This window comes from Bos indicus, chromosome 20, assembly GCF_029378745.1.
Source record: "Bos indicus isolate NIAB-ARS_2022 breed Sahiwal x Tharparkar chromosome 20, NIAB-ARS_B.indTharparkar_mat_pri_1.0, whole genome shotgun sequence".
Lineage (NCBI taxonomy): Eukaryota > Metazoa > Chordata > Mammalia > Artiodactyla > Bovidae > Bos > Bos indicus.
In genome coordinates, this window is record NC_091779.1 from 7870635 (window position 1) to 7891861 (window position 21227).

Consider the following 21227-nt stretch of genomic DNA (forward strand, 5'->3'; position numbering starts at 1 on the left):
AAAGGATCTCATTAATTCCAACGACTGGGGGTGGGGAGGAAGAAGGGGAGCCAGTCAGTCTGAAATGGGACAGCCTAAATTAGAGGACGTTTGTAAAGTACAAAGAGGAGCAGGAGCTAGCTGCTAGCAAAATGTTCCGCCAAACCAGTCACACTTGCTTGTATTTCACAGGATGTATCTGCACACAGAGTGATTAAGCCCTCAAAAAGCTTTTTTATACATCAATGGAACGTTCCCTTTACTGGCTCACTTTTGCTATTAATCTGTTTAGTGTATCCTTCATAATCAATGCAAAGCTCAATCACTCAAGCATCGCGGGCAAGTTCCATCTCATCAGGGCATCAATGTCCTTATTAGCAACACAGCTCTAAAGCTCCTCTCTCATGTCAAAGTCAATTCACTGCACAACACTATGCAGGCTGTCATGGGAGGGATAATAAAATACATAAAGTATATACATATATATAAAATACTGTCCCTAGCATGGATGAGCTTACAACCTGGCCAGGATAAGATCTATAGCCATGAAAAGTTAAGGGTAAAGGAGTAACACCCCTGAGCTGGCAGAACATGATAGTATAGGACGAGCATGAAGCGATAAATGAGTTACATACACAGAACAAGAGAAAGGAGGATTCAGCATGAAGACAGACCTGGATACATGATATTTTTATGAAACACTGAGGAGTTAGATAAATTAGAGTAACGGGTCTGGAAACCAGAGGGAGTAAAGGTCACTGGCCTCTTATGTTAACACACAATTCATCCCCAAAACAACACATACTAAATCTGCAACAAGGACTTCCCTGGTGGTCCAGTGGTTAAGAACATGCCTGCCAGTGCAAGGGACGTGGGTTCAATTCCTGGTCCAGGAAGATTCAACGTGCTGCAGGGCAACTGAGCCCACATGCCCTAGAGCCCGCGCTCTGCAACAAGAGAAGCCACGGTCATGAGAAGCCTGCATCTCTGCAACTAGAGGGTAGCCCCACTCGCCACAACTAGAGAAAAGCCCACGCAGCAACAGCAGACCCAGCGCAGCCAAAATTTTAAATAAATAAATAAAAATCTGCAACAAAAGTGAACAACAGACTTCCAAGGGGCGAGACTCCTTTGCCAAAGACCTAACAACATTCCTAATTTCATGTTTGCTTTGAGTCAGAATGTAAACAAAATACACTCCAGTTTTTCCGACAATGAGCTTTTTACTTTTCCATCTTAATGGAATGCATGATCAAGTTTAATACAACTAACTGATGCTGACAGTTCTCTGCTTGGGCACAGATAATGATCATATCAAATTTATCAACCCTTGCTTCACCACCAGCATCTCATTTCTATTTTCTTATTGTGCACTCATCTTTATAAAACAAGGAAATGGAGCAAGAAAAATAAGTCACGTACTGTAAAGAGCCATGCTACTAAAACTGACCAGGCAGGTGTGAAATGCCCACAAGTTCACTCATTTGCTGATGCCTTAAAGCTCAAATTCAATACAAGAAAGACTGTTTTCTTGGCAGAGCTGTTCAGCCCAAGAAGTTTAAAGCAGCAATCTGGCAATGTATCCCAGAGTAGTCAAGAAAAATATTGCTGAGAAAGAGGCATTTGAGTTAGGTCCTCAACAGAATAAAGCCTGGCTAATATAGCTTTCTCTTATTTTGTAAAGTATAGAGTTTCTCCACTTTTTACTTCAACAAAAGAAAAATAACTCTCCCCAGAGTCTTCTGCAGGATTACTGCAAATTAAGTGGATTCATATGACTTATAGTTCATTGATGAACTTTATAGAGTCTGTGAACACCAAAAATTTAGGTGTGAAATTTTGTGTGATGTGCATTTTTCTGACAAGAGTTTATAGCTTTCAGATTCTCAAGGGACTACTGGACATTAAAGACTAAGACCTCTTTTTTTTCCATCATGCTAGACAACAAAAAAGTGTTCCTCTGTGAAAGCCCAAGTGAGGGAGATCAAAAGGCATGCTGCAGACTGGGAGAAAATACCCAACAAAGGACTAGGATCTAGAATATATTAAGAACGCTCAAATAATCCAGTTGGAAAATGGACGAAAGACATGGACGTTTCACCAAGAGGATATTTGCATGGCAAATAAGGTCATGGGAAGACGTTCAACATCATTAACCACTTTAGAGATGCAAATTAAAACCACCATGGATATTAACTGGATTTACTGTGGTGATCAATTCACAATACAATCAGTCTCCCATATCCGCAGATGTGGAACCTGAAGATACAAAGGGCTGACTGCACTACACCATTTCATGCAAGGGACTCGAACATCCACAGATCTGAGTGTCCACCAGTGGGCCTGGAACCAGTCCTCCACGAATACCAAGGGATACCTGTATATACATATAAGGAATGATTGTGTTTTATACCTGAGACAAATACTATGTTCTAGGTCAATTAATTCAAAAAGAGAACTTTGGTTCATGTATTGGAATGCTACACAGCTGTTATATCTACTATAGAAAGAAATACTTAATGCCTTGGAAAGATGTTCATTCCAAGTTAAATTTAAAATGAAAGTTATTTAAAACATATAGTGTAATCCCATTTTTGCAAATAATATATGTACACAATATGTATATAAAAGACATGAGAAGGCTATAAATGTGAAAAAAAAATCAAAAACCACACACACATAATGAAATATCAATATAGCATTCAAATGGCTATAACAAAACACAGTGCATAACCAAATCTTGGAAAGGATGTACAGATACTAATCACTTACACATTGCTGGTAAGAGTGCAAAATAATATAGCCATTCTGGAAAACAGTTGGGCAGTCTCTTAAAAACTAAATACACGTTGCCACCAGTAATTCCACTAATGGGTATTTCCTCCACCCCCAGAGAAATAGAACTTTATGTTCACAGAAAAACCTGTATGCAGCAGCATTGGTAATAGCCTTATCTATAACAGCCAAAAACTAGAATCAGCCCAGATGTCTTCAACAGTTGAACGTTGAAGACAGCACAGTCTGCTGTCTGTATGCACACTTATGTGTGCACATGCCTAAGTCAGCAATATATACTACTCAGAAATTAAAAGGAACTGACTATTTACACGCCATGGATCAATCTTTAGGAAATTATGCTGATCGATAGGAGCCGATCCCAAAAGGTCACAGACCATAATCCCACATATATAATAACATTTTTAAATGAGAAAAATTAATGGACAACAGATTAGTAGTGGCCAGAGGCAGAATACAGTATTGGGAGGGGTAAGGAGGGAAGGTGGTCATGATTATAAAAGGGCGACATGAAGGATCCTAGCAGTTTCAGAACCATTCAGTATCTTGTCTGTGGCGGTGAATGCGTGAACTTACACAGGTGATAAAAAAGGATGCTGAAATTTAAGATCACAGAGACTAGTAAATATAAGTAAAACTGGGAAACCTGAATAAGATGAGTACATTGTATCACTGTCAATATCAACTGATCTTAGTAGTAGTAGCAGTTAGACGCTGGACTCTTTGCAACCCCACAGACTGTAGCTCACCAGGCTGCTCTGTCCATGGGATTTTCCAGGCAAGAATACTGGAGTGGATTACCATCTCCTTCTCCAGAGGATCTTCCCGAGTCAGGGATTGAACCCGGGTCTCCTGCATTGCAGGCAGATTCATTACCATTTGAGCTGTAGGGCAATTGAGCTTATTATAGTTTTATAAAATATTACCATTGGGCAGAGAGTATAAAGGTTTTCTACAGTGTTTCTAGGGCACTCAGCAGTAAAGAATCTGCCTGCAATGCAGGAGACGTGGGTTAGATTCCTGACTGAGGAAGATCCCCTCAAGAAGGAAATGGCAACCCACTCCAATATTCTTGCCTGGGAAATCCCATGGACAGAAGAGTCTGGTGGGCTACAGTCCATGGAGTTGCAAAGAGTCGCACACAACTTAGCAACCAACCAACAACTAATAGTATTTCTTATAACTGAATGCGACTGTCCAATTAGCTCAATAAAACTGTCAATTTGAAAAGTCATGTTAGAATTTATGTATCCTAATCGATTTTCTCTTTTGCAGTGGCTACCATAGGTGGTCCACAGCCCCTCACCTCTCACCGTCATTTTCCAATGATATTGCTACTGCTTAAAATATTTTTAGGATTCTTTCTCAGCCTGTGACATGTTTTGATTATTCTGTGTGACAGCTTTAAGAATAAATTTCAAATTTTAAAATGTCAAAAGAAATTCAGAACTATGTTAGAGAAGAAACAAAGTGAACAAAGAAGTGAACAAAGTAGGAAATACTATTTATGGGCAAGAAACAAAGTAACTAAGTCATGAAAGTGGTTCTCTTCTGTGGAGTCACGGGCTTAGTTTAAGCTTGTGAGATCCAAGATTAAAAAACCACATACTTCTGATTGAAAATCCCTTCTAGAGGCAATGTGAAGCCAAAGAAGTATTTGAAGTAAGGCAGTAACTTACCTAAGGTCGTCTTGTCACAAGGTTGACCCAAAGACTGCTAAACAGACTACAGAGACAAAAGAAAGTAGCTGGGGGAATAGGCGCATGGAAAATTCTCCTGATAACTTAGGAGCATGGCTACTGAGATGTTAACAAATCCAGCCACAGGTGGAAGGCCCCACCTCCCCCATGGCTTTCATCTGCATTTCAGACAGCAAACTGTGGCTTTACACCACTCCCATCCACCTCCCCATTCCCAACTAGGTTTTATACGGTCTCTGCAGGAACATAAAGGTACTCTCCACCTACTAACCACAAAAATTACATTCTTAAACCAGAATAGCTAGATTACTGCACCCAATTCTAAACTATAAGACTAGTGGACAAATGAGTAAAGCCTGGAAAAATTCTCAAATGATGCTTTCACATTTAGAAATATAACCTTAATGATTAAAAGCAATGAAGCTTAACCTCAGAGAAACAGCTAGTTTCTAAATGTTTCATTTAGTTTAGCACATTTACTCCAAACTTCTTATATATGCTTAGTACTCATAAAAAAAAAAAAAAGTATAAATGTCTCCCTTCAAACGTCTATCAAATCTATTTGAAAAGAAAGGGTATACTGATATGAAACAGGCAAATAAGCTAGAGGAACAGGTAACTATATACCAAGGAAAACACAACCATTCACTTTCTCTATAAATACTGTTAGGTAGTTAGAATAGGGAAAGTGAAGTTGCTCAGTTGTGTCCGACTCGTTGCAACCCCATGGACAGAGGAGCCTGGTAGGGATTTTCCAGGCAAGAATACTGGAGTGGGCTGCCATTTACTTCTCCAGGGGATCTTCCCAACCCAGGGATCCAACCCAGGTCTCCTGCATTGCATGCAGACGCTTTACCGTCTGAGCCACCAGGGAAAAGGAGTTCAAAATGGTGGTGGCTAAAAGATAAGGAAGAGAAAAGCCCACGAAAATAGAACAAAGGAAGGCCCGAGGACCGGAGTGAGGACCTCAGGTAGAACAAACAGCACTCCTGGCTAACCCAATTTACACAGGGCAGGGCCAGGAGAGGGAAACATATAAAAAAAGGAGCCAAAGGGCTGGGGCTCTCTCTCTCTCCTCCCCCCGACCCACACATGCTGGGGCACTCTTCTCTTCGCGTCTTTGGGTCCACACGCCCTCACACATCAGGGATGGATTTTCCTGTTATTATCTAAATAAAATAGAGCTGTAACACGGAGCTATAACACTGATTTGTCTAAGAGCTATAACACGGTCTAAGACCCGAGAGCTGTGACACGCCAAGGGCTTTAATGTCCGTCACTCCAAATCTTTGTTGTGACGAGACAGAATCGAGGAGCATACACTCGCCTGACAATACTTTTATTGAGTGTCTATTATATCCTAGGTACTGGGGATGGAGGGATGAGTTCTTCCTAGAGAAACTGCCAGCCCAGCAAGAAAACGGAAAACAATGAGAATATAAAATGTGTGGGATTCTGCGAATCCAGGGAAATAGAAATGCTCAAATCACTCAGCAGCTGAGGTATCAGGCATGGTTCCCCAAGGAGATGAGGCCTAAGCTAAGTCTTAAAGAATACATACAACTGCTTGTTACTAAGGGTATTCCTACTTAGAAAAGCATTTGGAAATGAGGGCAGAGCATGTCTGGTTCTTATGTGACTGAGTTGGTGGGGCAGGGGAGGAGCAGAAGAGGGAAGGGAACTGCTTCTGGCATTCAGCATTGGGAACCGTGCATGCTGAGCATTCAATATTACTGGACTGATTGTGCTCAAAGAACTGTCCCACCCAAATGCCAATAGCGACCCTTGTTGAAAATCACTGACGTTCACCAGGTAGACGGTGAAATGGGAGGACATTTCAAGTAGAAGAAATAGGAGTGACTACACGGCAGCATTCAAGAAAGGGTTATTCATGGAGCTACAAACACCTCCAGGACTACTGAAAGTATGCATAGGGCAGTGGTGGGAGAGAAAGATGGAAAATTTTTCCAGGCCCCAATGTTACATCATACTAAGTAACATGAACTTAAAGCCAATTAGTGGCTTTAGGCAACAGAGGCAAGCAACCCAAATTGCGTGTTAGAGAGATCTCTGTGACGCAGGGCTAAGATGAACTGAAAAGAGAGAGACCAAAGTCAGGGAAGTCAAGCAAGAGACCATTGCTATTGTTCAGGTGAAAGACAGTGAGAGCCTGATTCAAAGCAATGTTTTAGGGAGGACAAAGAAATGTGAGAGATTAAAGAACAAAATGAAAAGGCCTTGGTGTTTAACTAGATGTAGGGCATAAGGACCAGGAGGAATGAATCTATGGGAAATCCTTGGTTCCTGGCTTAGACAATGGGAAGATGGTGCCACTGACCAAGAAGGGGAAAGTGAAAGGGGAGGCAGATAGATGACTTGGAGAAAGAAATAAAAATGAGTTATGGCCGTTAAGAGCTTGAGATGTGATGACTGGTGTCCAAGACAGGTCAAAAGCAGGGACCTGGAGTTCAAGAAAGACATCTGGGCTGGAGAGAAAGATTTTGATAATACAGTAACAGTAATTAAAGTCATTTGGGAGTAAATGAGATGGAGTAAGGAAGTGGATACACACAAACTCAAAAAGGGCTTAGAACAGAAACTTGGAGAACTCCAAGAGAAACGGAGAGGAAGGAGAGCTCACAAAAGGCACTGAGGAACAGAGAAATAGGGCTGACATTTACGGAGCTGTACTAGACAATTTTCATCCAGTCCTCACAAACATATGGAGTACCTTCCGACAGAGAGGTTAAACACTTTGCTCAAAGGCACACAACTAAATGGTAGAATGGAAATTTAAAACCAAGCAGTCTTGTTTCAGATTCCACACTCCCAACCGTCTATTACCATGTTAGAAATTTAGAAGGGGACAAATGTGACAAAATCCAAGAGAAATGAACAAGGGAGCAAAAGCTGTGAAGCAAAGCAAGATAAGAACTGAGAAGGAACACTTGAAGCCGAGATTGGAGAGGTCGCTGGTCTGCCTGGCCACATCCATGCTGGAAGGAGCAGCCTAATGAGAGCAGTGCAGCAGTAACCAGGAGGCGAGGAGTGGAGAAAGTAATGTTAAACAGCAAATGCTTTAAGAGTTTAGGAAAATGAGAGAGCTTTGCAGTTGAAGTTGTTAGAAAAGACTCTGCCTGGTGTGTCTCTCAAGCTGTGTCTCAGAAAGGAGGAACAGACTGAGAACTGGGGTTCAAATGTTTTCAAAAGCCACGTCAAAAACTGTTTTGTTACTGTGACTAAGATCCATCTATACCCCTGGGCTCCTGTGATCTGAACAAACGTGACCCACCTATGATAAGAATAATAACTACTGAGTACGCACTAGTTTCTTTTCTATGTTGGCCGTCTGCGGCGGCTTCTGAGGATTCTATGTACTTCCTTTTTTCCTCCCCCCCGAGATGTCGTGGTAACTTTATGGTCCCACTCCAAACCGAGATGCAATTGAACTATCTTTAGTAACTCTCCTTCCAATAACATATTAGACAAAGTCTTGTAGCGACTTCCTGCTGACCCCAGCCGCTTTGATTTCCGTCTTAGAGGTTCTCTCACCCATGACCTTTGCCAGTCATAAGACTTGTGGAATGGAAAGTACAATGTTTTTTGGTTTGGGGATTTTTAAAAATTATGATTATTCTGATATTGTATACTTTTTGTACATTTACTTACTCTGGCCAGGGCTTGTGGCTAGCGGGATGTTAGTTCCCTGACCAGGCATCCAACCCCATGCCTTTGGCTGTGAAAATTCAAGAGTTCTCATCACTGAACTACTGGGGAATTGCTGCAACACTTAGACTTTAAAGGGCAGTAGTTTTGCTTTTAGGCAGCATGTGTTCAATGTCTGTCCCTGCAGTTCCCTAACTTGGGTAATTTAATCTTGGCCTCAGTTTCTGTCATTTGTAGAATGGAGAAAAGAAGAATGCCATTGTAATAACTTGCTGAGAGGATGGAATTAAGACACACAGATTGCCTGGCACCATAGTCGGATGACTGATGAGCACATCAGGACCACTACGGACCTCCACCAGAGTTTCCTCCGGCTTTGCCCTGCCCAGAATAGTTCACCATCTTTCTGGTCCTAACGTGTGTGCTCATGCACAGGAAAATCCGAAGATGGAGCCGGGCAGGCAGAGCAGGACTCCAAGACAGGGATCAGCTTTTGGCCATCACTGGGGTCTCCTGCACCAGCCTCTCTCATGCCAGTGCCACAAGCCTCATCAATGTCTCAGGGAATCGGCCTGTCCTCGCTGTGCAGCGGGTAGAGGACGAGGGACCTGTGGGATCGCCATCCCCGGGTGAGCTTCAGGCACTGTCACCAGTGTCTCCACTGAGTCCTGAGCCCCCAGGAGCTCCGGTTCCCCAGCCTCTCCAGCCCAGGTGTCTCCTCTCGCCCCCTGACAGTGAGGCTTACTAAGGACAGACAGACAGTGATGCTGACAGCCCAGCCACCCAGGAAAAGCCCCGCCGACCCCACCACTGAGGCTCCACAAGGCCCACCCCTCCAGGAGCCCTACCAGATGAGGTCTACCTGTCTGACAGCCCTGCAGAGCCGGCACCTGCTGTCCTTGGCCCTCCCAGCCAGGGTGACAGTCGTGTGAGCTCCCCATCTTGGGAGGATAGGACAACTCTTCAGCCACCCCCTGATGAGGCCCTGCTGTTGCCCCATGGCCCCCTCCGGCCTGGCCCTCATCTCATCCCTATGGCGGGGCCTGTTCCCCACCCAGTGGCAGAAGATCTTACCACCACCTATACCCAGAAGGCCAAACAAGCCAAGCTACAAAGGGCAGAGAGCCTCCAAGAGCGGAGTGTGAAGGAGGCCAAGACCAAATGCCGGACGATTGCATCCTGCTCACCGCAGCCCCTAACCCCCACTCCAAGGGGGTACTGATGTTTAAGAAACATCAGCAGAGAGCCAAGAAATACACCCTAGTGAGCTTTGGGGCTGCCGTGGGGACCGGCGCTGAGGAGGAGGACGGCTTGCCTCCAACCAGTGAGTCCCAGCTGGAGGAAGAGGCTTTCTCCGAAGCCCGCAGCCTCAACAACCAGTCCGACTGGGAGAGCCCCTACCTAGACATGGAGCTAGCCAGACCGAGCTCAGGCACAGCAGAGGGCCGGGGGCTGGGAGGGCAGCCGAGTGAGGCCTCCAGGCGAGGGGCCCAACTCTTTGAACAGCAGTGCCAGCGCGCAGCCTCCATCACCCAGCAGCTGGCCCAGGAAGGTCCAGCGGCCACGCTCAAGGGGCAGGGCCTGCAGTCTCCACCTCGGCCACAAAACGCTCCGCCAGAGGCGGCTCTACTCCCATCCAGCCCTTTGCCAGCCCCTGTGGTCAGCCCCAGACCTTTCCTCCCCAGCTGTGGAACCTCTACCTCAGCTCCAAGCATCTTTAACCATTCAGCTAGCACTCCCGGCTTACAAGGGCAGCGGTCAGGTACCACCTTGCTTATTTTCTGGCCCCTAGCTCCCAAGAGGGCAAATGAGAGCCTGGGAGGCCTCAGCACCGCCCCACCGCCTTTCCTATCTCCTCCGCAGGGTACCTTTCCTGTGCCCAGCTTCACTTAAGGGGTTCCAAGCCATGTGCCAGTCCCCACTTCCCCCAGCACCCCACGCTCCCCCGGCCCCATGACAGCCACCAGCTCCCTATACATCCCAGCCCCTAATCATCCTGTTACACCAGGCGGAGCCCAGAGCCTCCGGCCCCCGCTAGCGGAGCCGCCATGACCTCCACCACTTCTATCTTCCTGTCATCGCCTCTGCGACCTGCTGCGTGCCCAGAAGCGCCTGCCCCTCTAGCTCTGCGGCCCCTGAGCCCCACAGCGCCCAGGAGCAATGCCTCTCCGTGCCAGCTGCTCGCACGGGCATCCTCCAGGAGGCCCGGCGTCGGGGAACCCAAAAGCAGATGTTCTGGTCGGGAAATAAGGAGACGAATAACTCGCCCAACCCCGAGCTGCTATCGTTGGTGCAAAACCTGGATGAAAAACCCCGGGCTGGGGGAGCAGAATCTGGTCAAGAGGAGCATGCTCTGAGCCTCAGGGCTGAAGCCTGCAACTTCATGCAGCCACCAGGGGGCAGGAGTTACAAGACGTTGCCTCACGTGACAGCTAAAACCCCGCCTCCAATGGCTCTCAACACCCCACCCCCTACGACTCCTAAGACTCCACCCCCAGTGGCTCCTAAGCCCCCTTCTCGAGGATTCCTCCATGGGTTAGTGAACAGGGTAGCCCCTTCGGCTGGAATCCCTGAAACACCAAGGCTTCAGGGGAGGGGAGGGGAGGGGAGGGGAGGGGAGGGGAGGGGAGCTGTTTGCCAAACGTCAGAGCCGAGCGGACAGGTATGTGGTGGAAGCTCCACCTGGTCCTGGCCTTGGCCCTCGGCCCAGGGGCCCTTCTCCTACCCCTTCACTGCCTTCTTCCTGGAAATATTCACCCAATATACGTGCTCCACCTCCTATTGCTTACAACCCACGGCTCTAACCCTTTTTCCCCCCAAGCTGCCCAAACTCTCCATAGTAAGACCCAATTCCAAGGGCCTCGGGCAGCCGCTAAGCAGGGCATTAAGGCTCTGGATTTCATGCGGCACCAGCCCTGCCAACTTAAAACTGCCATGTTCTGTTTTGATGAGGTTCCCCCGACTCTTGGACCCACCTCCTCAGGGCCGCCCCAAACTGCCTGAGTCCAGGAGATCCACCGATTTTCAACTCAAGCGCCCCAGCCCACTGCGGAACCCCTGGCCCCCACTGTGCTTGCCCCCAGAGCAGCCACTACATTGGATGAGCCCATCTGGAGGACAGAGCTGGCCTCAGTCCCTGTCCTTAGCCCACCCCCTCCTCCAGAGTCTCCCAGGGGTCTTGGGACCTCCCCCAGCTCCTGTAGCCAAGCCAGTTCTCCTGTTCCAAGTAGCCAGGCCCCGGTTCTCAGCTACCAGAACAGGATTACAGGTTCATGTGTGGAGGTCTGGGGCGGGCCACCACTGAACAGGGCACAGCTCCCAGGCCCAAGGGGAGGTGGAACATCCAGTTCCTACAATTGCTTCTCCTTCCCAGCGCTCTCCCTGCCCTGCCCCCGCCCCAAAGCAGTCTAAATTTCCCGTGCCAGAGATAGTTTTGGGGTTGGTGTCCTGTTCCCCAGTTTCCTCCTGGCTCCCAACCTCCCTGCTGCTTTCTAACCTACTCTCTCTGCTTTGGTGTCTGTGCTTCTCTTTGTAGTTCCTTGCCTGGATCTCTGTCTTTAGATCTCTCTCTTCACCTACACTCCTCTGCTGGTCTCTATTTCTCTACATTTGTGCCTTTTTCTGTGGGCCTTGTTTTAACACTCAATGAGAAACACACAGGGAAGTTACTACTAAGCCCTCAGGTGAGAAGCTCACCACCAGACAGGCAGCAAAGGGGCTGAACTGACCCCTATTTGCATTAAGTCACTCAGTGTTCCTCACTCTTCTTTCCCAGCTTGGCTGGTATACTCCTAGGCATGTGTATGTCTGTGAATGTGTGTGTATGTGTAAGTGTGTGCATGAACACAGATGTGCTCTTCTGTCTGAGGCAAGACTAAGACTAGAGGTCTAAATAAAGACCCAATCTGGGTCTCACCTTTGCCCTGATTAAGAAAAAAAAAAGAAGAAGAACTACAAATTTCTATCACATATATAATTAGCATGTAAAATCAGCAGTGGGGATTCAAGATTAAAACAGAAAAGAACTTTCCTACAGATTAAATATTAAAACAGTCCAATGAGTTACCAAAAAAATCTTCAACTAACAAATTAAATATTAAATACATTGTCCTGAATATTACTAAAGGCAAAGAGAAATATAAGATCCCGCCATCGAGACATTTATAGAGAGACAAGTTCAAACACATGAGGAGTTCAGCAGCAATTTAAGAGCTTAAACAATAATTCAATAATAATACATAATTGTGGGCTTCCCTGGTGTTTCAGTGGTAAAAAAGAAAAATCCACCTGCCAATGCGGATTCGATTGGACCAGAGACATGGGTTCAATCCCTGGTCCAGGAAGATCCCACAAGCCACAGAGCAACTAAGCACATGGGCCATTAACGACTGAGCCCGTACTCTGGAGCTTGGGAGCCACGACTACTGAGACCACACGCTGCAACTACCGAAGCCCACACGCCCTAGAGCCCAAGCTCTGCAACAAGAGAAGCCACCACAATGAGCAGCCAGTGCTCAGCAACTAGAGCGTGGCCGCTGCTCACTGCAGCTAGAGAAAAGCACTCACAGCAACGAAGAATCAGCACAGAGCCAAAAATACAGAATTTTAAATAATAATAGTACATAAGTGTGCAGAGCTCATGAGGGACTGCAGTGAGGTCAGGGAGAATGAGGACTCAGAAGGGGCCATGGTCTTTGGAAATTAGAAAGTTATGGGGAATCACTTCTAGTGCAGTGAAGAGGAAGATGAAGGGGCTTTTGTTCGATATTTTGGTCTTTTTATGTTGGTGGGGACCTGTGCATACTTACAAGGAGAAGGGAAAGGGGAGAATGTTCGAAGTGCTGACGAGAATAGACCTTGGCACTTGGCACCCAGTGACCAAGGATGTGAAATGTCCCAAAACGGGAACAGTCCTGCATCCTGAAGAACTGTGCCATGTTGTTCTTAGAAATCTGGACAGATTTCCATTCTGCTCCTGATGGCTCGGGTGTGCCTTTTCTTCAAAAGAGAGCCTAGCCGACTTCAAGTCTCCCCATAAAGGGGCCCTCCTCATGGGAGAGTTCCTACATTCTAGAAAGTCATACCAGTTAACTACATAATACTGTCCTTTATACAATCCCCCAGGAAATTAGCACATAATTTCTTTTCAGATCTACCATTAAAATTCCTAATATTTTCATTTAAATTATCAATTACCCAACTCATAAATTATATATTAATGTTGATTTTCAGTTAAAAATGAAAACAGAGGAGTAAGCTCGTGTGCAGTGGCAGAGTCGGCATCGGCTGCAGGGGGAGACTTGGTGCGATGTCTCACACCACCTTGCTGGTATAGCCTACCAAGAGGCCAGAAGGCAGAACTTACGCTATGAATCTGTGAATGAGCGTATGGAAGGTGTTTGTAAAATGTATGAAGAACATCTGAAGAGAATGAATCCCAACAGCCCCTCTATCACATATGATATCAGTCAGCTGTTTGATTTTATTGATGACCTGGCAGACCTCAGCTGACTTATTTACCAAGCTGATACCCAGACATACCAGCCTTATAACAAAGATTGGATTAAACAGAAGATCTACGTGCTCCTTCATAGTCAGGCCCAACAGGCTGGGAAATGGTTGAGTTTGGAAGCATTAGGGGGACAGGTGGGACCCAGGTGTGTGCAGTGTGCTGTAGTGGAAGTTTTGTTTTATAGTTATCCTGTTTCCATTTTGGTACACCCTAGCCAGAATTGAATGTATTAGATAAAATGCGATGATCTTGTTCAATCTGAAAACCCCTTTGCGCCCTCCCCGCCCTTTTTTTTACTTAAACATTTTTATGATGATTTAGATGAAGTTGGTTTTTGTCAGTTAATATTGGTTCCAGTCCCTCAAACTGTTCATACCTGCTTTATAATATCCACTGTACTAATCCTCCTTCAAATTGGGGTGGGGAGTGGTGGCGCAGTTTAGTTACGTCATCAAGATAAAGTCTTGGTGAAAAACTTCTATTGGAGTGAATGGTTCTATTTCACGGCATATAAGTTCCTTGTTGATAGTCCTCACCAAGGGAGACCAAAGAATAAGGCTCTGTCTTTCTGTCAACCTGAACTTGGACAAGCAGGTGGCTCTCAGGATTGGATGTGCTCCAAAAACTGCAATGCCTGCCGTGAGGCAGGTAGAATTTGGCCCTTTCTCTCTATTTACTCAAGTCCTCAGGAAAATTAGAAGTCCCCTTTTCAGATCATGTTTTCTATGGCTCTCACATAACAATGTGTTCCCTAAAGCAACACTGAGCCCATTATTCTGAAAAATGCACTATTAGCAAGGAACTAGGAACTAAAGGCCACACTTTGCAGAACCTGAAGCAAAAAAGTAAACAGCACATCAAGGCAGATCTGCACATGCCATGAACTGAACCACTCTCTACCTACTCTCGGGGTGGAAATGCAGTCTAGAAAACATTTGCATCAACAGAATACACAGGTGTGGTGAGTGCAGGCCTGAGTGTGTCTCCCCCGCAAAGTCGTATGCTGAAAATTTTACCCCAAAGATGATGAGGTTAGGAGATGGGGCCTTGAAGAGGTTCTTAGGTGGTGAGCGTGGAGGCCCCATGAATGGAATGAGTGCCCATTCCCTAGCCCCTCCTGCCAGGTGAGGACACAATGAGAAGTCTGTGATCCAGAAGAGGACTCTCATCCAACCATGCTAGCACCTGAACTTGGACCTCTAGCCTCAGAACTGTAAGAAATAAATGTTTAATAATATGAAGGCCAAATACATGGTCACGCTTAATCACTGTTTCTCATCATGTTGCTGCTGCTGCTGCTGCTAAGTCACTTCAGTCGTGTCCGACTCTGTGCAACCCCATAGATGGCAGCCCACCAGGCTACACCATCCCTGGGAAACTCCAGGCAAGAACATTGGAGTGGGTTGCCATTTCCTTCTCCAGTGCATGAAAGGGAAAAGTGAAAGTGAAGTCGCTCAGTCGTGTCCAACTCTAGCGACCCCATGGACTACAGCCCACCAGGCTCCTCCGTCCATGGGATTCTCCAGGCAAGAGTACTGGAGTGGGGTGCCATTGCCTTCTCCATCTCATCATGTTAGGATTTCTCATAAGGCCACTAAATTTAGTTCATCTTAACCCCACTCCCAACGTATACACATACACACATGCGTATTTACCTTTCATCTCCTAGTTCTTTACATTCCTGTCTTCCAGTAGGTGAAAGCTAACTAATGGAGTGATACAATCCAGGTTAATATGGTAATGATAATTGTGGATATAAAGCCTTGATCTTCCCTACCAACAAATCATGCCTTGATTCAGAAACACTGACTCAAAGACACAAATACAGGAAGAAAGGCAGGGCACAGAGTTTGGAGCAAGCAGGTCTATTAGCCAAATTACAGAAAATATGCCAGCCCTGATTCAGTGCATGCGTATGTGCCCATGTTTTATTACAGATCTGTCTAGGTGTGTGGCCTATACATTTATATTACATATTTGTGGGGAAAACCTCATTTTAGATGAGAGCTGACAAAGCATTTAGTAAAACACCGATATACAAAATATCCCAGGTGTGGAAGGTACCCAGTAAACTTAATCACAGCAAATGAGTGATTTATTGAAGGACAGTCTATAATATCAGCTCCAGACCACATCCATTGCCCATCTCTGAAATGAGCTCATGCAAGTTATGCTCTACCAATTCATTTCCCTTTTCTAACTACATTAAACTATTGGAAAGAATGACTATGGTTCTTTCCTTTTATTACCCCATCCTTAAGATATCACGTCATTCTGAACAAAGACTTCATTCCCTATTTTGAAACCAACATTTCATAACATCAACTGGTCACATATCAGGCCTTCAGAGCTCTGTCTTTCTGGTTCTGCCTCCAATTCCCTCATCCAACTCTCCTCCTGTATTCTGGGTCCCATTTGTTCCCAACAGCCAAGGGACTTTTCACCCACAGAAGTTCAGGGTCCTTGCCCTTGGAAACTCCTGCTCTATTGTAGGAAGTATACAATGAAACAGTGTCATGTAATTAACGTTAGAGCAAAGAGATGAACTGATTGCTAACAGAGAACAAAAGAAAGGCACCAATCCTACCAGAAATGGGCTGGCTACCTTTGTAAGATCAGTTGACAAGCACTTGTTCATTTAAGTGTTTAAGAAAACAGACTTCCTTTCTGCCAATATGATGAGTTAAACAACCTGAGAACTCTACTGCTCAAAGCATTTGCTGTTTATCATTCAGTTGCTCAGTCGTGTCCGATTCTTTGCAACCCCATGGACTGCAGCACACCAGGCTTCCCAGTACTTCACCATCTCTGGCAGTTTGCTCAAACTCATGCGCATTGAATTGGTGATGCCATCCAATGATCTCATCCTCTGCCATCCCCTTTTCCTCCTGCTCTCAATCTTTCCCAGCATCAGGGTCTTTTCCAATGAGTCAGCTCTTTGCATCAGGGGGCCAAAGTATTGGAGCTTCAGCTTCAGCATCAGTCCTTCTAATGAATATTCAGGGTTGATTTCCTTTAGCATTGACTGATTTGATCTCCTTGAAGTCCAAAGGGCTCTCAAGAGTCTTCTCCAGCATCACAGTTTGAAAGCATCAATTATTCAGCCCCAGCCTTTTTTATGGTACAACTGTCAGATCCGTACATGACTACTGGAAAAACCATCAGTTCAGTTGAGTTCAGTCGCTCAGTCGTGTCTGACTCTTCGAAACCCCATGAATTGCAGCACGCCAGGCCTCCCTGTCTGTCACCAATTCCCAGAGTTCACTCAAGCTCACATCCATCGAGTCGGTGATGCCATCCAGCCATCTCATCCTCTGTCGTCCCCTTCTCCTCCTGCCCCCAGTCCCTCCCAGCATCAGAGTCTTTTCCAATGAGTCAACTCGTCGCATGAGGTGGCCAAAATACTGGAGTTTCAGCTTTAGCATCATTCCTTCCAAAGAACACCCAGGACTGATCTCCTTTAGAATGGACCGGTTGGATCTCCTTGCAGTCCAAGGGACTCTCAAGAGTCTTCTCCAACACCACAGTTCAAAAGCATCAATTCTTCGGTGCTCAGCTTTCTTCACAGTCCAACTCTCACATCCATACATGACTACTGGAAAAACCATAGCCTTGACTAGACGGACCTTTGTTGGCAAAGTAATGTCTCTGCTTTTGAATATGCTATCTAGATTGGTCATAACTTTCCTTCCAAGGAGTAAACGTCTTTTAATTTCATGGCTGCAGTCACCATCTGCAGTGCTTTTGGAGCCCCAAAAAATAAAGTCAGCCACTGTTTCCACTGTTTCCCCATCTATTTCCCATGAAGTGATGGGACCAGATGCCATGATCTAGCTTTGACTAAATGGATCATTGTTAGCAAAGTGATATCTCTGCTTTTTAATATGCTATCTAGGTTTGTCATAGCTTTTCTTCCAAGGAGCAAGAGTCTTTTAATTTCATGACTGCAGTCATCATTTGCAGTGATTTTGGAGCCCAAGAGAATAAAGTCTGTCACTGTTTCCATTTTTTCCTCATCTATTTGCCATGAAGCACGATATTCGAAGGGAGCCTATTTAAGAATCACTGCAAATGCCTATTTCTTGAGAACTCTCCCAAGAAAATAAGAAAGCTCTCCAAAAGTCACCAAATTAAGACTCACCAAAAAATATAGCAATAAACTGTGTTTTCACAACAAACTGTGGAAAATTCTTAAAGAGATGGGAATACCAGACCACCTTACCTGTCTCCTGAGAAATCTGTGTGCAGGTCAAGAACCAACAGTTAGAACCAGACATAGAACAACACACACAATTGGGAAAGGAGTACGTCAAGGCTATATATTCTCACCCTGCTTATTTAACTTACATGCAGAGTACATCATGTGAAACGCTGGGCTGGATGAAGCACAAGCTGGAATGAAGATTGCCAGGAGAAATATCAATAACCTCAGATATGCAGAGGATACCACCCTTAAGGCAGGAAGCGAAGAGGAACTGAAAAGCCTCTTGATGAAAGTGAAAGAGGAGAGTGAAAAAGCTGGCTTAAAACTCAACAGTCAAAAAATGAAGATCATGGCATCACCTCATGGCAAATAGATGGGGAAACAATGGAAACTTTATTTTCCTGGGCTCCAAAATCACTGCAAATGGTGACTGCAGCCATGAAATTAAAAGATGTTTGCTTCTTGGAAGAAAAGCTATGCAACCTAGAGAGCGTATTAAAAAGCTGAGACATTACTTTGCTGACAAAGGTCCATCTAGTCAAAGCTGTGGCTTTTCCAGTAGTTATGTATGGATTTGAGAGCTGGACCATAAAAAAAGTTGAGATCCAAAGAATTGATGCTTTTTAACTGTGGTGCTGGAGAAGATTCTTGAGAGTTCCTTGGACTTCAAGGAGATCAAACCAGTCAATCCAAAAGGAAATCAGTCCTGAATACTCATTGGAATGACTGATGTTGAAGCTGAAACCCCAATACTTTGGCCACTTGATGGGAAGAACAGATTCACTGGGAAAGACCCTGATGCTGGGCAAGATTGAGGGCAGGAGGAGAAGGGGACAACAGAGGATGAGATCATTGGATGGCATCACCAAGTCAATGGACATGAGTTGAGCAAGCTCCAGGAGTTGGTGATGGACAGGGAAGCCAGGCGTGCTGCAGTACATGGGGTTGCAAAGAATCAGACACAACTGAACTGAACTGAAAAATATAGAGATGACATAATAAGAATCTTTGCCCTAAAGAGTTTGACTTGTCTCAGCTCTGAAGATTGAGTTTAAATGGCCTTTGAACATAATCAGTAAACTAGAATTTGAATCTTAAGGGGTTATAAAGAATATATAGTATAGCAAAAAGCTAGAGGAGAAAGATACGAAAGATGTTAAGAAAAACGAAATATATGATGAAAAGGTTCAACATACTTTTTATAGGAATTTCAGACTGAGATAAAAGAATATTTGAAGAGATGGTTTTGAAGAACTCTTATTACTAGGGTAGTACTGACACTCACTGCTGCAGCTGCTGCTAAGTCGCTTCAGTCGTGTCCGACTCTGTGCGACCCCACAGACGGCAGCCCACCAGACTCTGCCGTCCCTGGGATTCTCCAGGCAAGAACACTGGAGTGGGTTGCCATTTCCTTCTCCAATGCATGAAGGTGAAAAGTGAAAGTGAAGCCTCTCAGTAAGTGTCCGACTCTTCGTGACTAGGTACTCAGTAAACTGCAGGGTCCTCCCTCCCCTCATATGCCCAATGACTGCCCCTATACAATCTAACAATTATATCTCAGCACTTGTTGCTCACTGTTCCATGTGCTTATTTCCACAGCTAAATTATTCTCTTGCGTCCTCTGCTGTGTTCCGTTGTTGTTACTGTTGTTTGGTCGCTAAATCATGTCCAGCTCTTTTGCGACCCCCTGAACTGTAGCCCACAAGGCTCCTCTGTCCATGGGATTCTCCAGGCAAGAATACTGGGGTGGGTTGCCGTTTTCTACTCCAGGGGATCTTTCCAACCCAGGGATCGGACCCACGTCTCCTGCATTGGCAGGTGGATTCTTTACCACTGAGCCACCTGGGAAGCATTTTTCCTATAAATAAATGTATCCCTAATGTAAAATTCCCTGATAGATCAGTTAGTAAAGAATCCACCTGCAATGCAGGAGACCCCAGTTTGATTCCTGGGTTGGAAAAATCTGCTGGAGAAGGAATAGGCTACCCACTCCAGTATTCTTGGACTTCCCTTGTGGCTTAGCTGGTAAAGAATCGGCCTGCACTGAGAGGGACCTGGGTTCCACCCCTGGGTTGGGAAGATCCCCTGGAGAAAGGAAAGGCTACCAATTCCAGCATTCTGGTCTGGAGAATTCCATGGGCTGTATAGTCCATGGGGTCGCAAAGAGTTGGACATGACTGAGTGACTTTCACTAATGTAAAATTTGGCTGACCACGAGAGAGTTACAAATTTTACAAAAATATTTTTAGCTTCTTTCTGAAGGATTAGTTCAGTAAAATCCATATCCTTTCAAAAACAGGAGGAAAAGATACATTATAATTTTAAAAGAATATTACAATTAAATACATTGTCTTTTAATGATTGGAGTCCCTACTGAGACTTAATGAGAAGTATCTTCATATACATAAAAGTTCCTGAACTAAATAAGACTACATATTTCATTACATACAATTATGGACGGGTTCACACATACATGAAACATCCACCATCTGTGTTCTGAAACACACTGACATTCACACATGAGTCCTACAGATGAAAGGACTCTTCACGTGTATTTAATGATGTCACATTATTCAATTTATTTGTGCTTTTTAAAAACCTTCATATTCCTAGATATTTTTAGGTTGCTTTAAAAGAAAAACAACCTTGTAATCAGATTTCTGCAACATGACTTCTAATATAAATGTCTCCCTCAGTACAGATTCACTGAGAATTTTTATTAAAAAGCTTTCACGTATTTCAAATATTTTTTAAAGGTTCTACACTTTATATCATTAATCTGACATTCACCAAAACATCACTTCTGGATAAAGCCTTCCACATATGTTGCAGTCTTTGTGATCATCCCCTTTCAGAGTGTGCTCATATGAGTCCAACTGCTGCTCAGAATACTGAGAGGAATCTCTGATTTATGATGGTTACCCTGAGAGAAATTTCCTGATGCTCATTTTACTTACAGGATTTCTCCCATATGGTTTCTGTCGTACAACAAAGTATGACTCCTGAAAGAGAGGCTTAATTTGTAATGTTTCTATCACCTATGTTGCCTGATATTTAGTAAAAGTCTAATATATAGTAAAAACTTCATGCAACCAAAACAAATAAATTTTTTTAAAAAAAGAATCTTCAAGAAACCCACCAGTAGAGTTGTACCAATTACCATTACGTATTGAGAAATTTTCCAAACCTGCCTCAACCATCACATGTGCTGAAACAATCACAGAAGCCTCACCACCTCCCAGAAGAGATAGGAGACCCAGAGCTGCACCACCAACTTCAAGAGCTACACCCCTTCCTAGACTCACTGCATCACCCACAACTAAATATTTAGAGACTCCTGTATCCTCTGAACCTTCAATATCCCCTGGGG

General features: G+C 44.8%; 1 protein-coding gene and 2 pseudogenes across 4 annotated transcripts in view; 2 read left to right on the forward strand and 1 right to left on the reverse strand.

Annotated features, from left to right (window-relative positions):
* Positions 1–21227, reverse strand: part of ARHGEF28 (Rho guanine nucleotide exchange factor 28) — a 343837-nt gene that overhangs the window by 285842 nt on the left and 36768 nt on the right. Inside the window, exon 1 of one of the 4 annotated variants that reach the window (XM_070774544.1) lies at positions 4455–4630. The exons of the other annotated variants lie outside the window; for them this stretch is intronic. The gene's annotated coding sequence lies outside the window, so the exon portion shown is untranslated. Of the gene's footprint in view, positions 1–4454; positions 4631–21227 lie in introns of those variants that run through there. 4 annotated transcript variants of the gene reach the window in all.
* LOC139177983 (synaptopodin 2-like protein pseudogene) lies at positions 8968–11534 on the forward strand (annotated as a pseudogene).
* LOC109574971 (enhancer of rudimentary homolog pseudogene) lies at positions 13450–13921 on the forward strand (annotated as a pseudogene).